We start from the raw sequence: 26,711 nt of genomic DNA, 5'->3' as shown, positions 1-26,711 counted from the left end.
CCCCTCGTTGATTCCTTCGAAGGGGAGGAGAAGCAAGAGGAGGCGGAGCCGTTGGTGGTCGCGGCTGGGCGCGGGGAGGCTCAGAGCGGCGGCGACAGCGAGTTGGCCGTGGGCTAGGGTTTCGCCTCGCGGCGCAGAGAAGAGGAGGAGAGGGCCAGGGAGAAGGAGAAGATAGGGGAGAAGGAGAGGGCGTCGGGGTCCTTATCCTCAACCAGGGCGGCGAGCGGCGGCGCGCATCGCGGCTGGGATCGACGGCCGGCGCTGCGACAGGCAGCAGCCTGCCTGGCTGTAGGTTGAAGACAAGGGGCAATTTTGCCCATAAACCCCTAGGTTTGGGATTTTCCTGGAATTTTTAAAACAACACAAAAATAAATCCTTTTGATAGTTTTGCAACCTTTTGGAGATCCAAATTAACTCAAATATTTTAGGGGAAATATTTTGTGGCCTTCCTAATAATAATTGAAAGTCCACACATTTTTGTTTTGGGGTTTTCAAACATTTGAACACATTTCAAATAGAGGTAGAACTTTGGAACTTTAAGGTTTCCACTTCATTTTGAAATGCAAATTTTCTTAATGCATTCTACATGATGCTCATGAATGCACAAACAACTCCTAATTAGGGTTTGCTAAAACAGGGATGTTACAACTCTATCCCCCTTAAAAGAATCTCGTCCCCGAGATTCCTAAAGTAGGAAAAGAGAAGGTACCACGGACTACACCGGTCTTGAACAAGCTTGTCGATACCACGATGATCTTCTTTGCTGAAGAAGTTGATCCATGACATCATGATTGAGACGCTTCATTTTTCTTCCTTCTAGGTTGTTGCTCAGCCGCACCTAAAGGAAAGAGGGAATAACTCTAGAACGATGGATCTTCAAGAAGATCGAGTATCTCATGGTCAACTCATGGAAGGAGTGCTTAAAAACATCTCTTGAGAAGACAAGCATGAGACACGTCAAGGTAACAGAGGAGACGGAAGAAGTTTCAAATTTTGGTAGGCAATAATGGCTCCACACTTGACAAGAATACGAAAAGATAAGGTATCGTAGAGTTAAATTGCCTTTGATATCATAACGAGGCACTCTTAGGACGGGTGACTCGTAGAATCACAAAGGGTTATGCAACCAGAGCAACTTTGGATTTAAGAATCATAGTCACTCTTCTTGCATGGGTACATGAAATGATTGAAGCGTATTCAAAAGACTGGGGCCTACATGGCTGACGAATTCACAAAACATGTGAATTGATTGTAACTTCAGGTACAAGCAACAGGAAGGGAAGGAGCACTAGCTAGTGAAGTGCCAATGATCACCGGGGAGTGAAATTTCTCCGAACGAAGTTATTGTCACCGGAGAAATAATTTCGAGGGATTGACCGGAAGACACTTAGCAACTCTGCTTATAATGTTCTCCTTGATGTTATATACACCAATGTTTAGGCTATTGACGAGCCTTCAATAGGTCATCAAGCTAAGGTCAAGACTTCGGAATTGAAAAGACATCATAAGGGCAACTCCTAAAATGAGTCACATACGATCCTTATGGAGAGTGGTTATTCTTGATGATTCAAGAGATTATGACATTAGGCCTTCCGACTAATTGTGTTAACCACGACATCAATCTTGTCTGAGTTACAAAGAGACCTATCCCAAAAATCCTTGAGAAACACCAACCATCATTGCCGCTTGAGATTCAGCTTAGGTTAGGTGTAAAGATACTTTCAGACTCAGACTGTTTGAATGTAAGATTTGCAACAGTTACCACCAAGGTAAAGTTGCTAGATTCTCAAGATATAGCCTACAATGTCAAGCTTCAAAAGATTGAGATAGATTGTGTAATCCATGTGGTTGTGACTGCCAAAAGGCAATTGCACGCATATGAACTTGCAATGTAACGCAAGTGAGTTCTTGTGGGGACATCAAAGAAGATATTGAAGGTATTAAGCTTCTTCTCATTCTTGAGCAAACCAGTCAGTAGTTTAGGGTGCATAAAGAAACATTTCAAGGAATGGAGGTAACAACCTTCCATTTCAAGAATACTTCGCACATGCCTGACCGACTTGCGATGATTCCCGAGGAAAACAAAAGGAAACTCGACTTGAATTCACGGCGATATCTTTCAGCAAATGCACGTGAACCAGAGAAGGTCACTTCCAACATCCAGAACACATACTTCATGATAACACAAAGATGGTTCTCAAAAGTTTCCAATATTAGTGCCAACTGTTCAATATGAATCTCTTTAAGCATGGAGGTAATAAGAGTGTCATCGATGGGCTCAACAACAAACTTATCAAGATAATCCAATCAGGGACTCATATTCTATATGGAATCGGCAAAAATATTGGTCAGACCAAAGGTCATGAAGGTATACTCAGACGAGACACCATGAGTAGAAACATCATCAAGATAGTCCTTGGAACTAAGTTTGATTTGACGATATCCCAAACTCAAATCAAATACGGGGAAGATAGCATATCCATGGGGAAGATACTATCGGACTTCAGCACGAACAAAACTAGATATCCCTTTATGAAGGAACAAAGTTAGATAGAGCTTTTGCCTTTCAACTCTCCAAGTTGTTGTTCCAGCTCAACCAACTATTCCAAGGGTATCCAACACGGTTTCTTGGAGAAAGGAGCAGTTCAAAGAACCACCTTACTCATGAACTCGACAACACGGTCATGTAACAACATGGTAATACTTCTAGAAAGACATCCAGAATATCACGAACCACCGGTATATCACTGAATTCAAGAGGGAAACTTGCTTTACAAAGAAACACGATATGGTCTTAAGAGCTTTGGCATTGACCTAACTCTTTGACTGAAGAGATGCCAGAATAAACGGACTTGGCAACACAATCAAACTTCGCTTAATAATTGGAAAACCAATCATGCTAAGAATGACGCAACGTCCTTGGATTTCAAAGCAATAAGAATTGCTAAGAATCTCGGATTGCCACATCAACACACACACCCCAACATTCCCAAGCACGGACAGCTCGAAGGAAGGGTGAGTAAAGACGTGCAAGAGAATCACTTTATCAACAAGATCATGATACAAAGCACAACCTCATGATATAGAAGAGGGTGATACTCGAAGGTAGAACAGAACAGAAGCTAACGAGGCCTCTTAATCTGCGGATTACAATACTTTGACCAAGTCCTATAAATGGACAAGGTACTGGAGTTTGTTTCTCCTAACATACCGAAGTGAGATGTCTTGACGAACCACAAGAGTAACATGCACTGGAGACAGCAATGCACATTTACCACTTGGCTGCTAACTAGCAGACAAAGGTCGGAAAGCAACTAAAGAAGAATACGATCAGGATCAGAATTCCTAAGAGGTAGATGCACAAGATAACACTTTCGTGAGGATTATGCTGAAAAGAACGTGTGGTAGATTTACAGACATAGATGAGAGACTCACAAAGAGCACTCTTGTCGCGATCCATTTGGTTCAATGAAAGAACCTCTGCGATAGCTGGTGGAAGGAAAAGATCTTTATTGCCACTATTCAATCACGACAATAACCACAAGCTTGAAGGCTACCTTGATTTGAATTTAGCCCTCCTGGTGTAATGTATGAACATTAACACTAGTGTTTGATGGCATGGATCTTGGGTTAAAGGCCAGCTTCATGTACTAAGATCCCTACACCAGAATCCAGCACAATCAGGGACCTTCAGTTCAAGTAATCCGAGAAATAAGTAACTACTAGATGAGTGACATGGAGGACACTGCGAGGTAGCAATCACTGTGTAGCTTCTAGAAGACATGCATAGCTTCTGAAGTACCCAAGCAAATAAAAAGGAGGCATACAAGGCGAAAGGAAACCTCGAAGCCTAGAACAGAATGATGTGGAACCCACAAAATAGAAAGATCATGATGGAAGGAGATCTCTCTGTTAAAACGAAATAAAACAAAGAGGAAGTAAAGAACGCACACAAGACTCTAGAGAACTCTGCACTAGGTCAACTGGTTAGAAACGTCATGCCTTTGAGGCGCCTAAGTTTGAAAGACTAAAAGATAGAAAAACTTTCAAATCAACACAAGGTAAGGCACCTTAGAATTAGAACGATACCAGATAAGGAGTAAAAAGAAGCCTAATCAGATTTTCGCAAATAATTTTAGGTTTCAAATAGTTTTCTCAAACACTAGACCCAACATCGACCAGTAGAAATGGTTTTCCTACGAGCGAGTCCTGCTACGATACCAAAACCTCGTGGCACCCCGGGATCGGGGTTAGACAAATACCGGATCTTCGTCCGATATAAGCCTAACCTAGAGCTCGAGAGACTACAGTGAGAGAATCGGTAACACAACAGTGACTCTACGACTCAAGAAGTAATACAAGCTCATAACTGAGCGAAGAACCAAAGCATTACAAGCAGAGGTCACTGACCTGGCATTCATCAATCAACGGAAGCGAAGTTATGCTATTAGACATAGCAAGATAGCAAAACGCCTAAGAGGCCAGGAGCATAACGGCGACGTCCCAGCCCATAGATTCCAGGCTGCCACACGGGAACCCCAAGCTACTCGTCGATGTCGACCTAGAAACCACCATCCGTTGGAGCGACTTCGTACGAAACAAAAGCATGTAAAGCCGAGTACGGGGGCTCGGCAAGACTTAGTACAACCTTTTAGCAAAGCGGGTATGCGGGCTTTCTGTAGAGCTTCTTTAGCGTAAAGCCAGTTTTCCTTTGTTAAACAAGAGGGAGAAGAAACTCGACTACTCAGAACCTTTAAAAGGGGATAAGAGAGCGATATCTTAGCTCTATTGATCATCATGTTGTATCCACCAATCTTCATCATCTTGAACCACTATCCTCGGATCACCCCCTCAACACCGGGAGAAGGTATCCAGTAAACACACATTGTTTGCCAAGTTTTACGATCGGGTTAAAGTTGTCTATGATCACGGAATCCATTCCCAAGTCGTCCGTAACCGTGGACACGGCTTTTCGAAAAGATTTAACCCTGCGAGGGTGCACAACTTTACCCACACGTGCCAACCGATTCTTAGTGCCGAACATTAGCTCTCTTCCTTGGAAAGCCGGCAGAGAGTGGTTGACCACGACCTTTACCTTGCTTGTCGCCGAGACCATGAGTCACGCGCTAAGGATTGTTCCGCCAGTAACGGGTCAAGTCCCGAAGTCGGTCCTTAACGATGTGAGGCGAGGTGGGTTTCACCGAGGACTCTAACCCAAGCCACCTCGGCCACTCTTACCTACCTGTATGCTATGCACCTTTTCACAAACATTTTCAATGCATATGTCCAAATAACGCGCAAACTATGTGACTCATGGAATCTACTAGGCAAGTTAGTGAGTCGAGAGGGTACCATAATAGGGCCTCGTGTGGTTGTACGCTTAGTCTTGGTTCAAGAGGCGAGAACTCTCGGTTCCTAGGTTCGGCAGAAACGAAACAACCCACCACATCCCAATGTGGCCTCTCGTCTGAGCCTTTAATCAAGTTTAACAACATCTCTATACTTAACACGTCAACCTGTCATGCTAGTTTCATTTCATTGTATGGCTCCAGTCCGAAGACCGGAGTAATAGCGTAATGAAATAAGCATGGCTAAGCATAAAGATATAAAGGCTCTAGCGATGCACACATGCGAAACCTAGTTATGCTAGGAGCAGTAGATCATGGATTTGAGGCCACAAGGGTGGAGCATGCAATAGATAGGATAACTCTACCTATCGATAAAAGACAGTTGAATCGTATGCAATATGTAGGAACCAGAGTAAAAGTATTTCGAAATCATATATGAACCAGGCTAGGGCTTGCCTTTGTCCCTGACAAACCAAAATGTATCTTCGGAGATCCCAAGCTTGAATTGTTCGTCGATGGACAATCATTGATCTACGTCGTTGTCGATCTTCATTGTCTCGGCACGTGCTCTATCGGTCGCGAAGAAGCAAATACTAGAAAGAGAGAAATAACAATCAACACATGGCATCGATGCAATGCGCATACAAGGATGATGATATAACATGTTTAATAGAAATGAAAGTGATCCTATAACATGCTCATCAAATTAAATAGGGTTGGAATGCATAATACCTTGCAATTCCATAAACCCCGCATATTAAAGAAAAGGGTTCATTTGTTCTTCTATTAAGGACAGAGTTCAAAGTTGTTTAACAATGCATGCTTTTGATACTAAAGTGTAGATCTCATTTTTCTGAAGATTTTGATATATTATACACATTTTTTTGATTTAAAATGAAAAAGATATTGATTTTACAAGTTTTATCCATTTTTTGGAATTTCTGGAAAATATTAAAAGTCTGACATGCTGGACCCACTGTCAGGGTTTTATTCATTTCCTAAATATTTACGAAATGATTAAATGTCTGACAGAGAGACCCCACCTGTCATGGATTTATTATTTACAGAAACATAAAACAAAAAGAAAAGAAAAGCCACCTGGCAACCGGGTCCCACCGGGTCAACCGCCGGTGGTTGACCACGGCGTCCTGGCGCAGGCTTCGAGCGGAGCGGCGGTTACGGGGCGCCCCTGGTCATTCAACCAGGCGCGTTAGACGCGCGCGACCGAGGCGAGTCGCCTGGTGGTTGCGCCGCCCGAAGGAGGTCGCCGGAGCGGCGCCGGCGTTGAGCAGCGCGGCGGCCGGGCGCATGCGCGCGTGGTGGCGGCGATTGGAATTGGGAGAGAGAGCGCAGAGGGGCGCGCTGGAACCGGTGGCTCACCGTGAGCGTCATGGACGGGTCAGCGAGGCCGGGGGAGGCCGGAGTCGACGGCGGCGACGGCGGCCGGTGTCGAGGAAGAACGGCGCGGCGTCGGCTACTGCGGCCTCCCCTCGCTGATTCCTTCGAAGGGGAGGAGCAGCGGGAGGAGGCGGAGCCGTTGGTGGTCGCGGCTGGGCGCGGGGAGGCTCAGAGCGGCGGCGACGGCGAGTTTGCCGTGGGCTAGGGTTTCGCCTCGCGGCGCAGAGAAGAGGAAGAGAGGGCCAGGGAGAAGGAGAAGATAGGGGAGAAGGAGAGGGCGCCGGGGTCCTTATCCTCAACCAGGGCGGCGAGCGGCGGCGCGCATCGCGGCTGGGATCGACGACAGGCAGCAGCCTGCCTGGCTGTAGGTAGAAGACAAGGGGCAATTTTGCCCATAACCCCCTAGGTTTGGGATTTTCCTGGAATTTTTAAAACAACACAAAAACAAATCCTTTTGATAGTTTTGCAACCTTTTGGAGATCCAAATTAACTCAAATATTTTAGGGGAAATATTTTGTGGCCTTCCTAATAATAATTGAAAGTCCACACATTTTTGTTTTGGGGTTTTCAAACATTTGAACACATTTCAAATAGAGGTAGAACTTTGGAACTTTAAGGTTTCCACTTCATTTTGAAATGCAAATTTTTCTTAATGCATTCTACATGATGCTCATGAATGCACAAACAACTCCTAATTAGGGTTTGCTAAAACAGGGATGTTACATTCCGGCATTCCCCCGGAGAGCTCCGAAGAAGCCGCGAGGCCTTCACCTCCACCTCAACCAAGCCCGACACCATCTGGTGCCGGCAACTCTTCTGCCTCCCCTCTGGGAGGCACTACAAGTGCGGGGCGCGCGGCCCCTAATCTTCCAGAAAACCACGCGGAGGGGACAACGCTTCCATTCCAGAGACTCAAGACACCGGCGCCGGAGACACCGGCGCCAACGCTGAAGCTGCCGGGACGGCGGAACCTCCGGTTCCCCCCGCCCCGAAGAAGAAGAAGGACTCTAGCTCCCCTCTTTCCAAGACCATGCCGGAGCCTTCCGCTCCGGCCACCTCTATTCCAGCAAAGGACGCCACAGAAGCTCCTGGGCCACCCAAAACCATGCCGGCGCCTCCACCGGCTTCCTCTACCGGCGAGCCAGACGCCGTGAAGCCAACGCCACCACCAAGCCAAGCGCCCGCAGCGGCCAAGCCTACGGCTTTGGGGGGCATCAAGTTCTCCAAACCTCAAGCTGTCGCGGTGACCTCCGCGGCCGGCTCCGGCCCGTAGTCCCTCTTGCTGCACTCTGGCCGTGCTGCCATCGTGGCCGGGGAAACGGCTCCAGCTCCGCTGGGCCGGATCACCGAGCTTACGCGCGGAGGAGCTGAGCTAGGGCATCTCCTCGATTACGCTGAAAAGTGGAATCGAGCGGATGAGTCCCCGGCGACGAGCGGCCCGGGGAAAGATAAGCTGCCGCTGGTCGATCCTTCCGGCCCCCGGAGCACCGGACATCACTTTAGCCGGTTGCGGCGCGCTGTCAGGGAGTTCGACAACGCTTGGCACGATGCCAACATCAACGTTGTGGTAAGTTGAATTCTTGCCGGTTTTCATTCCTTAAAGATTATGTATATCTTCCCCGTCCCCGAGCTTCGGGTTGAGAGCATAGCTCTGAGCGCAAAACTTCCTTAAAAATTCTCAAAACCGGCATCTTTCTTACCGGATTCCTTTTTAACTTGAACAGAACACAGCGGATGCTCGGAAGCGCCTCTTCGAGGAGCTTCTATGGGAGCACCGGGATCTTGCCGAGGCCCACAGCCATTGCCAAGGTTAGCCCCTTGCCTTCCGGCTCCTTTTACTTGTTGGCTTTTTCTTCCCTTTACTTATGAACTTTTTTGCTTAACAGCTATCCCGGAAGCCTCCATCGAGGCCCTCAAGGCCCAGCTCAGCACCCTTCAAGGTACCACTTCTTTTCCGGTTGATTTGCCTTTCTACGTTTCGCCAGTTATCTTTTTGTTAACATTCCCTTTCCGGATTCTAGGTGAAAAGGAGCAGCTTATCCGGGATCACCGCAAGGCTTTGGACGCCCAGGAGATCGCCGCCAGGGGGCTCAAGGACCAGCTTATCCAAGCCGCTCTCCATCATGATAAGGAGATGAAGGACGCCCAAGCTGCAGCTGCGCCCAAGCTGGATGAGTTCTTGGAGGAGTCCACCAATTCTAACGCAGTCTTTGCGGGCCAAATTGGAGGAGGAGAGCAAGGCGCGGAAAGCGGCCGAGGATCGGGTCGCTCTCCTAACTGGGGAGCAAAAGGAGTATGATCAACTGGTCATGCAAACCGACGCGCTTGCCCTCAGTAAGTTTTTCTTCTTTCTTTTCCGGCTTTTGCTTATAAGCTTATATCTTCCGGTAGCATTTCCTTATCTTTTTCCTTTGTGTTGCAGGGCTCTTTCCGGATTCGCAGGTGCATGCGCAGAAAAAGGTGGCAGATCGCCGGATTGCGCAGCAGTTCAAGAATCTAGCTGCGCCCTGGGATCCTTATGATCACCTGGTTGCGCTTTCTGCCCGGGTCCAGCACACGCGTGAGGTGGACCGGCATCTTGCTGATCTGCCCGACGTGGCGATCCAGCTCTTCAAGGTGCTGTGGCCCGGGGAGGAGATGCCGGCAAACCTGACGCTCACCTCCGAACGCCTGAAAGGTGCCGGTCGGAGGATCCGCGAATGGTAGTGCTCCGCGGCCCGTGCCGGAGCGGATGCGGCGCTTCGCATCGCCTGCTCCTGGTATGAGGACTTGGACTTGGACGCCTTCCACAGCTTGTGCCGGGATGCTCCCACCGACAAGGATCCGGTCCTCACCGCGAAGCGGAAGGACCGCGCCTACCGGATTGCAGAGTACGCCCCGGTCCGCACCTTCATCCCCCTCCTCCCGACGTCAAGACTACCTTAGCGACGAAGAAGAAGGAGAGGGCGAGGAAGATGAGGATGCCGGAGAGGGCGATGCTCTCCCGGTAGCTAGTGATGCGCCTCCGGAAGCTCCAGAGGCCGGTGCTGCTCCTCCTGAAGCTCCTGCTGCTTGAATGCTTTCATTCTACCCTTGTTATATCTGTCGCTTGGGAAAACAATATCTGTTAAATTCTACCCCGGTATGCCGGGGTTTATGATGTAAGATAAAACTTAGCCTTTTGGTTGTGGTATAACTTCTATGCCGGTATGCTTTACCGGTAGGTTATCAAGTTATATTTGCATATTATCTTAGCATTTTGCTCATTGTTTGCTTTTATCTTGCACTGCAAAGATTCTGGAATTGTTTCCGCATCCAATCCGATGCACACTTGGCTCTTTTGCTTTGGCTCTGCCTACCTCTTTTGGGTGTTTTGGCGTATGAGGCACAAAGTTCTTTTGCCAAGCAAGCACTTTCTTGAACTTAGAAAAAATTCGAAATGTTCACAAAAAACCGGTATAACCGGGGTTAGTTAAACTTTTCCGGATTGTCCGTTCCCACTCCCTCTTTTCGCAGTTCACGTGCTTAATTCCTACCGATTTATCTTGCTTGCCATGAAGCCGGGTTGCGGACAGCAGCAGAGTCGAAGACTCCGGTAGGTTTAGCACGTTACTAAACCGGAAAGAAAAAATGTTCAACAAGCAACCGGTAAACTAAAAAAATAAACATATTGCATGCAATTTCAGTAGGGGTAGTCCCCGAGATTCATTCGAGGTTCCGACATCTTTTATTCATAGCAGATAAGGTACAAAAAGGAACTTCTTACACCACAACTTCAGGAGTAGAAAGGACGCAACAAAGCTATGTTCCATGGACGCTTGGTCTCATCTCCGGATCTGTCCGCCTTTCCTTCCTTCCATTCTTGTGCATCGATTAGATAATAGGCATCATTGTGAAGAGCTTTGCTCACAATGAAAGGTCCTTCCCATGGGGGTGAAAGCTTATGCCGCCCTTCAGTGCGTTGCACTAAGCGCAACACCAAGTCTCCTTCCCGGAATACCCTCGGGTTAACCTTCCGGCTATGATAGCGTCTGAGGTTTTGCTGGTAAATGGATGTTCTTGCCAACGCCAGCTCTCTTGCTTCTTCCAGCAAGTCGACATCGTTTTCTCGGGCCTCTTTTACCTCTTGTTCGGTATAGAGCTGCACCCTTGTTGAGTCATGGAGAATGTCGGTTGATATGACCGCTTCTGCTCCGTAAACCATAAAGAATGGAGTGTATCCGGTAGACCGGTTTGGAGTCGTTCTTATGCTCCACAATACTGATGGCAGTTCATCAAGCCAACAGCCCGGTGTCTTTTCCAGTGGTTCAGTGAGCCTTGGTTTTATGCCGGAAAGCACTAGCGCATTTGTTCTTTCCACTTGGCCATTGCCTTGTGGGTGTGCCACTGAGCACAAATCGAACCGGATGTTGTTATCCTCACAGAATCGCTTGAACTCACCTTGGGCAAAGTTTGAGCCATTGTCAGTGATGATACTATGCGGGTATCCATACCGCAAGATGACATCTTTTAGGAACTTCACCGCTGTGTGCCCATCACACTTTGCGATAGGTTTTACCTCCAGCCATTTGGTGAATTTATCCACCATGACCAAGATGTGGGTCATGTTTCCCCTTGCAGTTTTGAACGGGCCAACCATGTCAAGGCACCAAACAGCAAATGGCCAAGTTAACGGTATAGTTTTCAAGCCGGATGCTGGGGTATGATTTTGCTTGGCGTACCTCTGGCAACCATTGCATTTCCTTACCAAATCCTCAGCATTTTCCAAGGCAGTGGGCCAGTAGAACCCATGCCGGAACACTTTTGCCACCAGCGCCCTTGATGAAGCGTGATGCCCACATTCTCCTTGGTGAATTTCCCTAAGCATCTCTTTTCCCTCTTCCGGTTCCACACATCTTTGAAGGACACCGGTAACACTCCTTTTGTACACCTCGCCATTGATGAAAGTGTATGCTTTGGCTCTCCGCTGGATCCTTCTTGATTCGTTTTCGTCAAGCGGCAAGGTTCCGTTGATCAGGAATTCCTTAATAGGTTTAACCCAAGATGGTGCTTCTCGAACCACAAACACCGGCATGTCTATCTCCATATTGTCCACCATCATTGCTTCTTCTGGTATAGGTACCGCAGTCCCCGGGTTTACCGGAGCAGTCCCCGAGTGTACCGGTATAGTCCCCGGGTTTCCTTCATCAATATCCATTGGTACCACATGCGATTCCGGCAAGAAAATTGATTCCGACTCCGGACTTGGCTTGATCGACGGTACCCTCAAATGAGCCAAGGCTATTCCGGGAGGAATTTCCTGCCTGGATGAGCCCAGCTTGGACAAAGCATCCGCGGCTTCGTTTTCAGCCCGCGGCACATGGTGAAACTCACACCCTTCGAAGAAACCGACAATCTTTTGCACATGAAACCTGTACGAGGCCATGTTGGCATCTTTTGCATCCCAATCTCCGGAACATTGTTGCACCACAAGATCTGAATCGCCGTAGCAAATGATCCGGTGTGCACCGATTTCTTTTGCGACCTTAAGCCCATGGATTAGAGCCTCATACTCAGCGACATTGTTTGATGCCCTGAAATGCACTTGCAAAACATACCGGAGATGATCTCCCTGTGGTGAGGTAAGTACCACACCGGCACCTAGACCCTCTTTGAGCTTGGATCCGTCAAAGTGCATCTTCCAGTATTCTATTTTCTGTTCCGGCGGCTTGTATTGCATTTCCGCCCAATCAACTAGAAAATCAGCCAAGGCTTGCGATTTTATGGCATCTCTTCTTTCGTATACCGGCACGTATGGGGACAGCTGAATTACCCATTTTGCAATCCTGCCGCTGGCATCTTTGTTGCCCATGATATCCGAAATGGGTGCTTCGCTCACCACCTTCATGGGGTGCTCCTCAAAATAGTGCTTAAGCTTGGTGGCGGCCATGAACACGCCATAAGTCATTTTCTGAAAATGGGGGTAGTTTTGTTTTGAGAGGGAGAGCACCTTGCTCAAGTAATATACCGGCCTCTGCACGATTTTTTCTTCCTCCTCTCTTTCTACCACAACCACCACACTCACAACCCGGTTGGTTGCTGCTATATACAACAACATGGGCTCCCTTTCCAAAGGTGAGGCTAATACCGGTGCGGTGGCTAGCATTGTTTTCAGCTCTTTGAATGCTGCGTCTGCCTGCGGGGTCCAGACGAAGGTATCGGACTTTTTCATTAATGCATAGAGTGGCAGAGCTTTTTCTCCCAACCTGCTTATGAACCGGCTTAGTGACGCCAAGCTTCTGGTAAACTTTTGCACATCTTTTTGTTCTCGCGGTATAGTCATTCTTTCTATTGCCCGGATTTTTACCGGATTCACTTCAATGCCGCGGCTTGATACAAGAAAACCAAGCAGTTTGCCGGCAGGAACACCGAAGGTGCATTTTGCCGGATTGAGTTTCATCCGGAACCTTCTTAAGTTATCAAATGTTTGCCGGATATCGTCGATCAAGGTTTCTTTTACCTTAGTTTTTATCACGACGTCGTCCACATAGACTTGCACATTTTTTCCGATTTGATCAAACAAGCATTTTTGCATACAGCGCTGGTACGTTGCACCAGCGTTGCGCAAACCAAAAGGCATAGTGACATAGCAATAAGCCCCATGCGGGGTAATGAACGCAGTTTTTATTTGATCTTCCTTTTTCAGGGGAATTTGGTGGAAACCGGAATAAGCATCCAGAAAAGACAACAACTCACACCCAACAGTAGAATCAATCACTTGATCGATCCGGGGCAGAGGGAAAGGATCTTTTGGGCAAGCTTTGTTGAGGTTGGTGTAGTCGATGCACATGCGCCACACCTTTGGAGCTTTTGCTTCCAGGTTCTCTTCTTTTTTCTTCTCGACCATCACCGGATTGGCTAGCCACTCAGTATGCGTTACTTCCACGATGAAACCGGCAACCAACAGCTTTGTCACTTCTTCTCCAATGATCTTTCTCCTATCTTCAGCGAACCGGCGTAAAGGTTGTCGCACCGGCTTAGCATCCTTCCGGACATTCAGAGAGTGCTCAGCCAGCTCCCTCAGAACACCTACCAAGTCATCAGTAGACCAGGCAAAGATATTCCGATTCTCACGGAGGAAGCTGACGAGCGCGCTTTCCTATGCCTGATTCAGGCCGGCACCGATACGAACGGTGCGCTCAGGGTAAGCCGGGTCCAGCACAATGTCCTTTGTTTCGTTTGTCGGCTTGAATGCCGGTGTGCCCAAGTTTCCACTCATTGCCGCTAAACTCAACTGTGAAGACTGAGCCAGCGCAACCGCAGTTTGCATCCTCCTTTTTTCCTCTGCAATTACCAGTGATTCCGCCAGGTTTGATCCGGCGGAAGCAGTTTCTAGTGAGATCTTGTAGTTTCCCACCACAGTTAAGGGTCCACGAGGTGCCGGCATCTTCATCTTGAGGTAAGCCGTATGAGTTGAGGCCATGAAAGCTGCCAATGCCGGTCTCCCTAGCAGTGCATGATAAGGACTGTCTAAGTCCACAACTTCAAACATAATGTTTTCAACCCGGCAGTTCTCACGTCCTCCGAATGACACATCCACCCGGACCTTTCCTACCGGTGCACAGGACAAGCTATTGCCTGCCAAAACCCACCGGCGGGCAGTGGTTAAGCAACACGAAGAGCCGGGAAGCTACCAAGACTGCTGGGTGGGCCCTGGTGCCTCGACGTCGTCCCGCAATGCTCCGGCACACGTCCTAGCGGTCGCAAGGGAGTGCCACCTGACCTATACCTGGTCAGGAAGGTGTTGGATTGCTTCGATTAGTCTCCTGCATGGTAGACACGTAAACATTAAATACGAGCCCGATCGGCTCTCAGGTTGCCCTGTGGGTCGGCTCAAAGAGCCGATTGCCCCATGGTTCACGTTGGATTTACGATGACATGGGGAACCTGCTTGATCAATACAAAGTTAAACCAATCTACGATAGTTTAGGGTTTTCACCGTGTGAACGGAACATCCTACGCGTAGTTGAGCCTAATAGACACGAAAGATGATGGAAAACTAACCCTAAAAGAGGCCTAAAAACCAACATTAAGTCAATTCCCGGAACAATCCCTCTTAGAGCTAACAAACCACACCTCTCGCACTACCGGATCATTCAACCCGTTTGTAAGGCCTAACCATATGGATAATAAACTAATCCTTGAAGAACAAAGAGCAACTATAACAGATTGGATCTACCAAATAACGAACAAGCAAGGTGCTGCCCTTACACCTAGATAGGTGTAAGGGCAGCTAGATATCGAGGGACGGCATAGCTAGGCAAATATGCATAAGAAAAGCACCAATGCAAGCCCCAGAACATCTACGATAAGTAATGTTACTCGCCATCAACAATGCTTCAGTACGAGCAACACAAGGTAACGAATAAACGTATACTGCCTAGATCGCAAGATGCGATCTAGGCAGCATGATGCTTACCCGGAAGAAACCCACGAAACAAGGGGTGGCGATGCGCTTGGTTTGTGTTTGTTGTGAACGTGATTGTCCTCCTTTCTCAATAACCCTAGGTACATATTTATAGTCCAAGGGACTTTCTAATTCGGAAGTACACCCAACCGTGTACGGGCTAAACTCTATCTTTTAATTCTAAACTAAGATGCAATCTACTAATATTATACAGATACACGGGCAATCCAGCCCAAAATCTTCGCGCAAGGCCGCTTCAGAGACGCTCCACATGGATATCCTTCAAGCCCATCTCAATTACGGCCCATCTCCTGATTTGGCTAAAATCTGGGGATAACACAAGCCCGGAACGATCCCGTGGAACGTTGTGTGAGTTGGTTGTAGCATGTTTTCTGTTATCCCCAGCGTGTGCATTGTATGCTTGTACATGATATTTATGCTGCTTCCATTGTCTATCAGCACTTTGCTGAACTTGACTCGAGTCGTTGGCCCATGCATGATTGGGTCTACCACAAGAGCATAACCACCCGGATTAGGCATTATCTTGGGGTGATCCTTGAACGACCAGGAGATTTCTTGATCTGACCACATCATGTATTTTGGTACTGCCGGCATCACATCGTTCACTTCCATGGAACGGCGACGCAGGCTTTGCCTGTCGGTTGGCTCAGTGATGAACACAACGCAGCACATGTCCGGATCCTGGTAAACGTTCCGGCCTAAAGGTGCTGGTGGAGGTAGTTGGCCATTGCCTTCTCCCACCTGATGAACTTGCTGCTGCTGCTGCCGGTTCGGCTGAAGCTGTACCGGTAGAGCGTTCGCTCCGGTAAGCCGTGGTGGTGGTGGTAATGGGTGCTGATGTAACATATCGTGCGAGGGTGGCAGTATCGTGGAACATCCTTGTGCTTGCACATCTTTTGCCGCACCCCTCAGCATCAAGTGCTTGATCCAAGAACAATCTTTTGTCAAATGGTTTGCCGGCCTCGTCGGATTCGGAGTGTGAAATCGGCATGGTTGCTCCATTGCTGCTTCCATGGTGTATCTTATATGTTCTTGCCAATCTTTTTTCTGTCCCCACTTTTCTTTTTCAACCCACTTCTTCTTAGGACCCGCCCATGGCTGCGATCCGGTTTTCTGTCTTTGACTCCCGCTGGGACCGGAATGTTCTTGTACCGCGGCAACTTGCTGCAGACCGTATCTCCGATCCGGAAACTCTTCCCTTCTTTTGTTGTGCCGGTTGTCCCGGTATTGCTCTTGGCGTGGTTGGCTTGTTTGCGCCGGTTCAGCTTGCACCGGTTGCATTGGGTCTCCCAATGCGTAGCTATCTGCTACACGTATCATTTCCGCCAGAGTTACCGGCATGTTCCGCTGCAGCTTTTGCCACAACGGCGAACCTCTTCGGCATCCATTGCAAAACCAAGCAATGGCTTGCGCCTCTATCACCCCTTCGCAGGAGTTTCTCGTGGAGTTCCACCGGGTCAGATAATCCTGGTCTGTTTCATTTGGGCGCTGCACGCACAAGGCGAGCTGTTGCGGCCTGTTGGGCCTCCGGTATGTGCTGCTGAAATTACTCACAAAGGCTTCCTCAAAGTCCAACCAGCCATTTATGCTTCCTGCCGATAGGTTGTTTAGCCAGATTCGTGTCGGTCCTACCAGGAAAGATGGTACAATTCTCACGGCCCAACGCCGGTTTCCTCCACCAGTTACGGTTCCTCCGCCGCCAGCGACGTACACCGCGGTCACATAATCCGCGAGCCAATCTTCCGGCTTAGTGGTGCCATCATACGTTTTTGTGTCACGGGGCAATTGGAAGTTGCGAACTGGTGGTTCCTCTTTCATGATCCTTGGACCAAATCATTTTGGGCCCGGAGGACCTTCTGCCTCGATCATTTCAGATAAATACACTCTATCCAGACGGTGCCTCGCATCCCGTTCTGGCAGGTGTCTTTCTCCCACGCGTTCCCCCAACGGGTTCCGGTATGCCGTGAGTCTTTCTGCTGTTGAATTGGCTTCATCGTAATGTTCCGGTACCGCGGCCCTTGCCTGCCGGTACCTTGGGGGAGGCATCTCCTCCTCTTCGTACGCTGCCCTTGCAGCTCGATAATTTTGCCCGGTTTCATATCTACCAGCATGATTGTTTCCGGCATAGCCTCTTCTGGGGTAGCCTCGATCTGCCCCTTGGCTTTTTCTACCGGCATCGTGTTGCCCGGCTTGTTGTTTTCCGGCAAGGACCGGATCGTACACAGTCATCTGATGCGCATTCATTTCTTTTTCTTTTCTTCTGTCCGGATGGGGGGACGATGCCTGCCCCTGGGACTTGCTTCCGGCATTCTTTGTTGAACGCGCAGATTTTGATGCCGCAGCTTTGTTTGCTCTAGCAAGCTCAGCATTTTGCTCCTGAATCACATCAAGCAGTTCTCTAACACGATCTTGTTGTTTTGCCAAAGCATCTCCGCTAAGCGATTCACACAACTCCATAGCAGCCCTAGCAGCTTTTATAGTTTTATCCGGGCTACTGTACTTAGGTTTCTCTACGATGCTCAAAGATACAGAGGCACTCTTGCCGGCAAGAACTTCCTTACGCAAATCCTGATCTAGATTGCGAGCCTTAAGCCGGTTTTCCGGCACCCTAGCAGCCTGAGCGCTAACTGAAGCAAAGCCATGGGCAGCGTTATACTCACGTAGGGTTAGGTTCAGCTCGCGCTGCGCCCGGATGATGTCCGCGCCTCCGGAGAGCAGCTTCTTGCGCATTGCCTCCAGCTCCGCCTGAGCCGCTGCCGGGTCGATGTTCCGCGCGATGGGCGTCGCCAGCACGTTCATCGCCGCTTGAAGTGGTGTCTCCGGTGGTGCGGAAGATGTTCCCGCAGCGCCTGCGTCGCGCTCCAGCGGTGGCTTGGCCGGACGGGTCGATGTCGTACGCCCAGCACCTTCTTCTACAGCTTCTTTGCCAGTGCCAACCGCGCCAGCCATCATGACCTCCACGCTGCCGGCAGCGCGGCTAGCACATAGCCACCTTGGCGGGTCCGGTGCCACCAGCACCGGCGAGAGGCGCTGGCGCACAGGGACGGTGCCGAAGTAGATGCGGTGGCTGCCGAACTCGATGATGCGGCCGTTCTTGGGGAAGACGCCGCCGTTGGTGAAGCAGCCCGCGTTGTCGTTGATGAAGTCCATGGAGTAGATGCGCTGCACGAGCGCAGACACCGTCCGCTCGCCGGCGACGTTGAGGAGACCCGCCCGAATATGAACTCCAGCAAGCGCCACTTCATGCCCCACGGTGGGCGCCAACTGTCGTCGTGGTGAACAGACAGATGCCATAGGATGGCTTAAGTTGGGGCCGAATGGGCGCTAGAGGATTCGGGGGAGGGTTTTTGATTAGATTGGATGAACTTCCGGATGCTTTCCTCAAGAACTTGGCCAAAGCCAGAGGTAGAAGAAGAAAGACACAAGGAAGAACTCTGCTCTAGATCTCTCTCTTCATTGATCTCAACAGATTACAGGTTTTTGGATACAAGATAGCTTATGAACGTACGTTCCCGCGATGGGGGTGTGCCCCTCTCCTTACATAGGGGAGAGGGTGGCTTACAGGGGAAGAAACCCTAATGGCATCTTTGAACAGACAAACTACTTTACAAAGTTACTTTAATCATAGGTGACGCCGGTATCTTCTTTAATCAGGGAGGCTGACGTCCTCCGGTTGCTTTTGGCGTCACCTTCCTCTTTGGCATCAGGGCTTTGTTTAAAGCTACTTTGCTTAGCTCATCTTTGTCCTCTAGCTCCTGAGAGAATCTTTGACCAGTCTTGCCGACGTGCTACAGTGCACTTCTTACCGGCAATCTGGTGTCTTCTTAGCTCATACCGGTATGCCCCTCTTTGGGATACCGGTAAGATTTACTTAGCCCAGAAGCTTATCCGGAATGAACTTCAAACCGGTATCTTGATGGCTCAAACCATCCGGTTTGGCATGCCTTTGGCATACCGGGGGTCATCCCCCAACACTACGGTCTTCCTATTTCTAATCCAAACCTAGGGTCACGAACCTAAGGGCAACACAGTGCTCTGATACCATCTGTAGTGACCTCAGCTTAAAAAGCGAGAGTCCCTGTGTATCAGTGCTAGTCCCGAATCGACTGCTAGCACACACAGTTTAAGATGTAATATCATAAAGCAAGGTCAAATTATTACATCGTATGATCCAGCGGAAGTAATAAAATAGTTCATTACAACTTGCATAGCTTTCAAGCTAGCACTTTATTTCAGAGTTCAAGCAGCAACTAATCAAATAGCATGGAGCCATCTTCCTTCATGAAGCCACAGGCAGACATGTTGGGCAAAGACTCGTAACCCAATCCAAAGACCATCTTGAAGAACTAGTAATCTGCACATAAAAGGTACAACCCCGTGGGGTCAATACATTTGGAATTGTATTGGCAAGATGACACTATAGGGGACTCAAATGACAACCTAACACTTAAGTGTACATTTGGCTGGTAGAGCTCAGGCATAATTGCATAAAGCCAATTTTATCCTATCATTTGACAAAACTTTTTATTTCATACTAATTATTCGGTAACATTGATAGAAATCAATGTACCTGGAAACCACCGGTAAATCCCGGTGAATCCTCCTACCCATGATCAACTTGGTTTGGGCGAACTACCCCTGTAGACTCAGACCATAGACATGGCACTGGACCTACTAGCCGATAGTCACTTGCACCAATTGTCATAACCCTGTTCACCCATCAAGTTTTTATTTAAGAAGTTAGGATGAGGAGACTTTCGAACAGGTGCCTTGTCAGTTCGCTCAAATTGTCCGTGAATCGGGACACGGCTAAGTACTTAGATTTAACACTCTGCAGAGGTTGTACAAATTTACCCACATGACCTAGTCTGCTCTTCTTCCATGATGCACATTTTGCTCAAATGGAAAAATGTTGACTAGGACGAGACTTTTCTGAAGTGATCACCCAGACCTTTCTCTACGGACCCGCTCCAACCTACATTCCCCTACATCATCATGTCGCGTAGGGTCCAGGTTCACACAACATACTCCGTCAAGCCAGAGTCCATATAGCATGTGGCTGTACGGTAAGCTAATGAGCAAGGTTGTCTATTATCTCTTTGTTCCTGGGTGGCCGTCCACAAGTGCAATACACACGACCGCCATAGATATGACTCCGTGTAACCACTCAACATAATCCAATCCAAGCCACATTCCACCCAGGTAGTTCATTGAATTTAGTTGTTTTTCCATAACCACTACTAAAACATTTTCATAGCATAGCTAAGCATCAACTAAATTCAATGGTGACAAAATATTGTCAGGTGGAAGTAGCTATCTACTAGGATTACAAAAGCAAAGCATATCCCTAGACTTACTACAAAAATCACTATGGTGTATGAATAAAATCTAGGACTTTTGTGAGGGTGTGTCACTTGCCTGGAGATGAGGGGGATGCCGAACAATCTTCGCAGGAACAAACAGAAGCGATCGGCACGATCACAATCTACGGACAAACAAACATCGCACCATGAACACGGTGTGTACATGGATATGCACAAACAAGAAAATATGAATGCAATATGTATCTTAATCGAGATTACACCATTAGTTGTTCTCTGGTTTTCTACTACATGCATGATGCCATGGGTTCAGTTTTATAATCCCGTTAACACGGTTGTGTATTACTATCGTCGCATAAGATAGACTAAACCAATCACGAAGTAAAGCACCAACTATAACGTAGTAGCAAAACATAGATCTTAGTACTGCGGGATGAAGGGTTTCATTTGATTGCATTAGTAAAAAATAATCTCGCGAAAATAATTGGTAGAAATTATTTTATAGTCGAAGAACGATGTTGCGGATCATAGAAATACTGCAAAAAAAAGTGTGTTGAACCGACATGCAAAATGACGAAAATTATCTACGCATTTTACTGATTTGAACAATATATACTTTGTCGAAAACCGACGTGTAAAACTCATGATATAGATTTTTCAATATTGGGTTAAAATCTAGTGGTGTCCGAAAAGTTATCCGAACAAATTGCTCGAATGGAAAAACTTCCTACACGAAAATTGTAGAGAATCTAATTATAAACTTAACGGAAAAACCAGTATTTCAAACGGAGCTCTATATCTATAGTTACGAAATTTCGAAGTTTCTAATCAGCAGTTCAAAATCAGATTTAACACGATGGGATTACCGTGGCGATTGGATTCGGGGCTTACGCTTACCGGGCGGCCGGCCTTCGCGTGCGCTGCGCGTGCGGCGGCAGAGAGAGATGCGCGGGCGCTGTGCGTCTTGGGCTGGCAGGGGGCGCTATTTATAGGGCTGGGGTGAGCTAGGGTTTGGGTGGCCCGAGCGGGCCTTGGGCTGGCGGCGCGGGAGCTGGGCCGCGGCGCGGGAGCTAGGCCGCGGGGGCTGCCCTGGCTGGGCCGTTTCGGCCGCTGGTCGGCCCAGTTGGGTCGGCCACTTTTTTTCTTTTCTTTTTCTTCTATCCTTTTCTCTTATTTGAAAATGCATTTGAGGCACCATAAATACTCCGAAAAATGAAAATGAGGTATCGATGGAAACCTTGTGAAAAAGACTTAATTTTGGAACCATTTGTGAAACAAAATAAAAATTTATAAAAACAAACATTTGGCATATGCCTAAGTGGCTAATAGCGCCATATTAGGGTTTGAGGTTTTGAAATAAAGTTTGAACATTCCCTCCCATGCAAAGATGTCATGATGTTTATGAATGCAATGCATGATGTTTGATAATTTGAAAAAATTGGGATGTTACAAGCAGCCTCCTCAATTTCAAAGGCGGCATAGGATCGAAAGAAAAAGGCAAGTGACCAAAAATCAGGGGGTAAAAAAATCCAAGAAAAGAAACTTTATTGTACATAGAAGATGACATGCGGGTCCCAGGAGCCAGCTACTTACTGAACGTTTCAGAGGCGACATGAGATCGAAAGAAAAAGGAAAGTGACCAAATATCAGGAGCAAAAAATAATCCAAGAAAAGAAACTTTTATTGTACATAAAGGATGAAATATGGGTCCCATTTTGCAGCAGCAGTCTCAACGTTTCAAAGGCGGCATGCGATCGAAAGAAAAAGGCAAGTGCCAAAACATCAGTAGCCAAAAATAATCCAAGAAAAGAAACTTTATTATACATAGAGTATGACATGCGGGTCCCATTTTTCAGCAGTGGTCTTAACGTTTCCAAGGGGGCACGGGATCGAAAGAAAAAGGAAGTGACCAAGAAAAGAAACTTTATTGTACATAGAGGATGACATGCAGGTCCCATTTTGCAGCTGCGGTCTCAACGTTTCCAAGGCGGCACGAGATCAAAAGAAAAAGGAAGTAGCCAGAAATCAGGGGTAAAAATATTCCAAGAAAGGAAACTTTTATTCTACATAGAGGATGACTTGCGGGTCCCACGAGCCAGCAGCTTCCTCAACGTTTCAGAGGCGGCATGATACCGAAAGAAAAAGGCAAGTGACAAATATCGGGTCCCAAAAATAATCCAAGAAAAAACGTTTATTGTACATAGAGGATGACATGCGGGTCTCATTTTGCGGCGAGCGTTCTCAACGTTTCAAAGTTGGCATGAGATCGAAAGAAAAAGGCAAGTGACAAATATCAGGAGCCAAAAATAATCCACGAAAGAAACTTTTATTGTGCATAGAGGATGACACGCGGGTCCCATTTTGCAGCAGCGGTCTCGACGTTGCCAAGGCGGCACATGACCAAAAGAAAAAGGAATTAGGCAGAAATCATGGGGTCAAAAAAACCCATGAAAAGAAACATTTATCGTTCTGAGAGGCTGACATGCGGGACCATGAGGAAGCAACATCCTCAACGTTTCAAAGGCGGCAGGGGACCAAAAGAAAAAGGAAGTAGCCAGAAATTGGGGGGGTCAAAAATATACTCCAAAAAAAGAAACTTGATTGTATATAGAGGATGACATGCGGGTCCCATGAGTCAGCAGCTTACTCAACGTTTCCAACGAGGCAGGGGATCAAAAGAAAAAAGGAAATCGCCAAAAATAAACTTTTATAGTACATAGAGGATGACATGTGGGTCCCATTTTGCAGCAGCGGTCCCAACGTTTCAAATGCGGCTTGAGATCAAAAGAAAAAGAACGTAGCCAGAAATTAGGGGGTCAAACAAAACTCCAAGAAAAGAAAGATGATTGTACATAGAGGATGACATGCGGGTCCCATGAGTCCGCAGCTCACTCAACGTTTCCAAGGCAGCAGGGGATCAAAATAAAAAGGAAATAGCCAAAAATCAGAGGGTGAAAAAAATCCAAGAAAAGAAACTTTTATAGTACATAGATGATGACATGCGGGTCTCATGAGCCGGCAGGTTCCTCAACGTTTCAAAGGTGGCATGAGATCGAAAGAAAAAGGCAAGTGACCAAATATGAGGAGCCAAAAATAATAATCCAAGAAAAGTAATTTTTATTGTACATAGAGGATGACATGCGGGTCCTATTTTGCAGCAGCGGTCTCAGCGTTTCGAAGTCGGCATGAGATGGAAAGAAAAAGGCAAGTGACAAATATCAGGAGCCAAAAATAATCCAAGAAAAGAAATTATAGTACATAGAGGATGACATGCGGGTCCCATTTAGCAGCAGCGTTCTCAACGTTTCCAAGGCGGCACAGGACAAAAAAAAGGAAGTTGCCAGAAATCAGGGGGTCAAAAAAATCCAAGAAAAGAAAGATTTCAATTGGGCTGCATCTGGCCGTCTGGGCCTTCGAACTATCCTGATGGACGCCTTTGGACTCGTACAATTTCAGCCCACTCCAAAACAGGAAAGTCCTATGCTTCGCAAAAACAAAAAACAAGGAGATTCAACATATAAGTTTGTTTATTTAAAAATAAAGATTTATTTTTTCCGTTTGCAATAGCTCAGAGCGAAATACACTGTTTATTGTTTGCAAAATAATCAAGATATCACATGTTTTTGTACGGGGAGGCTAACATTGAGGACCCATGAGTCAGCAGCGTCGTCAACGTTTTAAAGACGGCAGAGGATCGAAAGAAAAAATAAACCAAAAATCGTTGGTAAAAAAATAAAAAAATAAAGATTTATCATTCCGAGAGGATGACATGCGGGACCCATGAGGCAGCAGCATCCTCAACGTTTCCAAGACGACACAAGATTTAAAAAAAAGGCAAATATACGTAAATTAGAGATCAAAATAACTCCAAGAAAGTAAAGGTTTATTGTTCATAGAGGATGACATGTGGGACCCATGAGCCAACAGAATCCTCAACGTTTCAAAGGCGGCAGGGGATCAAAAGAAAAAGGAAGTAGCTAGAAATTAGGTGTCAAAAATAACTCCAAGAAATGAAACTTTTATTGTTCGTAGAGGATGACATGCGGGACCCATGAGTCAGCAGCTTACTCAACGTTTCAAAGGCGGCATGAGATCGAAAGAAAAAGGCAAGTGACAAAATATCTGGAGCCAAAGATAATCCAAGAAAAGAAAGTTGATTATACATAGAGGATGACATGCGGATCCCATGAGTCAGCAGCTTACTAAACGTTTCCAAGGCGGCAGGGGATCAAAAGAAAAAGGAAATAGCCAAAAATCAGATAGTGAAAAAAATCCAAGAAAAGAAACTTTTATAGTACATAGAGGATGACATGCGGGTCCCATGAGCCAGTAGGTTCCTCAACGTTTTCAAAGCCGGCATGATATCGAAAGAAAAAGGCAAGTGACCAAAAATCAGAGGGTGAAAAATAATCCAAGAAAAGAAACTTCAACTGTACATAGAGGATAACATGCGGGTCCCATTTTGCAGCAGCAGTCCCAACGTTTCAAATGCGGCTTGAGATCAAAAGAAAAAGAAAGTAGCCAAAAATTAGGGGGTCAAAAAAAAACTCCAAGAAAGGAAAGCTTTATCGTTCATACGAGTCGACATGTGGGACCTATGAGCCAGCAGAGTCCTCAACGTTTCAAAGGCGGCAGGGGCTCAAAAGAAGAAGGAATTAGCCAAAAATCAGAGGGTCAAAAAAAATCCAAGAAAATAAACTTTTATAGCACATAGAGGATGACATGCGGGACCCATGAGCCAGCAGGTTCCTCAACGTTTCAAACGTGGCATGAGATCGAAAGAAAAAGGCAAGTGAACAAATATCAGGAGCCAAAAATAATTCAATAAAAGAAACTTGATTGTACATAGAGGATGACATGCGGGTCCCATGAGTAAGCAGCTTACTCAACGTTTCCAAGGTGGTAGGGGATCAAAAGAAAAAAAGGAAATCGCGAAAAATAAACTTTTATAGTACATAGAGGATGACATGTGGATCTCATTTTGCAGCAGCGGTCCCAACGTTTCAAATGCGGCTTGAGATCAAAAGAAAAAGGAAGTAGCCAGAAATTAGGGGGTCAAAAAAAACTCCAAGAAAAGAAAGTTGTACATAGAGGATGACATGCGGGTCCCATGAGTCCGCAGCTCACTCAACGTTTCCAAGGCAGCAGGGGATCAAAAGAAAAAGGAAATAGCCAAAAATCAGAGGGTGAAAAAAATCCAAGAAAATAAAATTTTATAGTAAATAGAGGATGACATGCGGGTCCCATGAGCCAGCAGGTTCCTCAACGTTTCAAAGGTGGCATGAGATCGAAAAAAAAGGCAAGTGACCAAATATCAGGAGCCAAAAATAATAATCCAAGAAAAGTAATTTTTATTGTACATAGAGGATGACATGCGGGTCCCATTTTGCAGCAGCGGTCTCAGCGTTTCGAAGTCGGCATGAGATGGAAAGAAAAAGGCAAGTGACAAATATCAGGAGCCAAAAATAATCCAAGAAAAGAAATTATTGTACATAGAGGATGACATGCAGGTCCCATTTAGCAGCAGCGTTCTCAACGTTTCCAAGGCGGCACAGGACAAAAAAAAGGAAGTTGCCAGAAATCAGGGTGTCAAAAAAATCCAATAAAAGAAAGATTTCAATTGGGTTGCATCTGGCCGTCTGGGCCTTCGAACTATCCTGCTGGACGCCTTTGGACTCGTACAATTTCAGCCCACTCCAAAACAGGAAAGTCCTATGCTTCGCAAAAACAAAAAACAAGGAGATTCAACATATAAGTTTGTTTATTTAAAAATAAAGATTTATTTTTTCCGTTTGCAATAGCTCAGAGTGAAATACACTGTTTATTGTTTGCAAAATAATCAAGATATCACATGTTTTTGTACGGGGAGGCTAACATTGAGGACCCATGAGCCAGCAGCGTCGTCAACGTTTTAAAGACGGCAGAGGATCGAAAGAAAAAATAAACCAAAAATCTGTTGGTAAAAAAATAAAAAAATAAAGATTTATCATTCTGAGAGGATGACATGCGGGACCCATGAGGCAGCAGCATCCTCAACGTTTCCAAGACGACACAAGATTTAAAAAAAAGGCAAATATACAGAAATTAGAGGTCAAAATAACTCCAAGAAAGTAAAGGTTTATTGTTCATAGAGGATGACATGTGGGACCCATGAGCCAACAGAATCCTCAACGTTTCAAAGGCGGCAGGGGATCAAAA

The sequence above is a fragment of the Lolium rigidum genome, chromosome 3 (genome assembly GCF_022539505.1).
Source record: "Lolium rigidum isolate FL_2022 chromosome 3, APGP_CSIRO_Lrig_0.1, whole genome shotgun sequence".
In the NCBI taxonomy this organism is placed as follows: Eukaryota; Viridiplantae; Streptophyta; class Magnoliopsida; order Poales; family Poaceae; genus Lolium; species Lolium rigidum.
Note: the sequence above shows the minus strand (reverse complement) of the source record.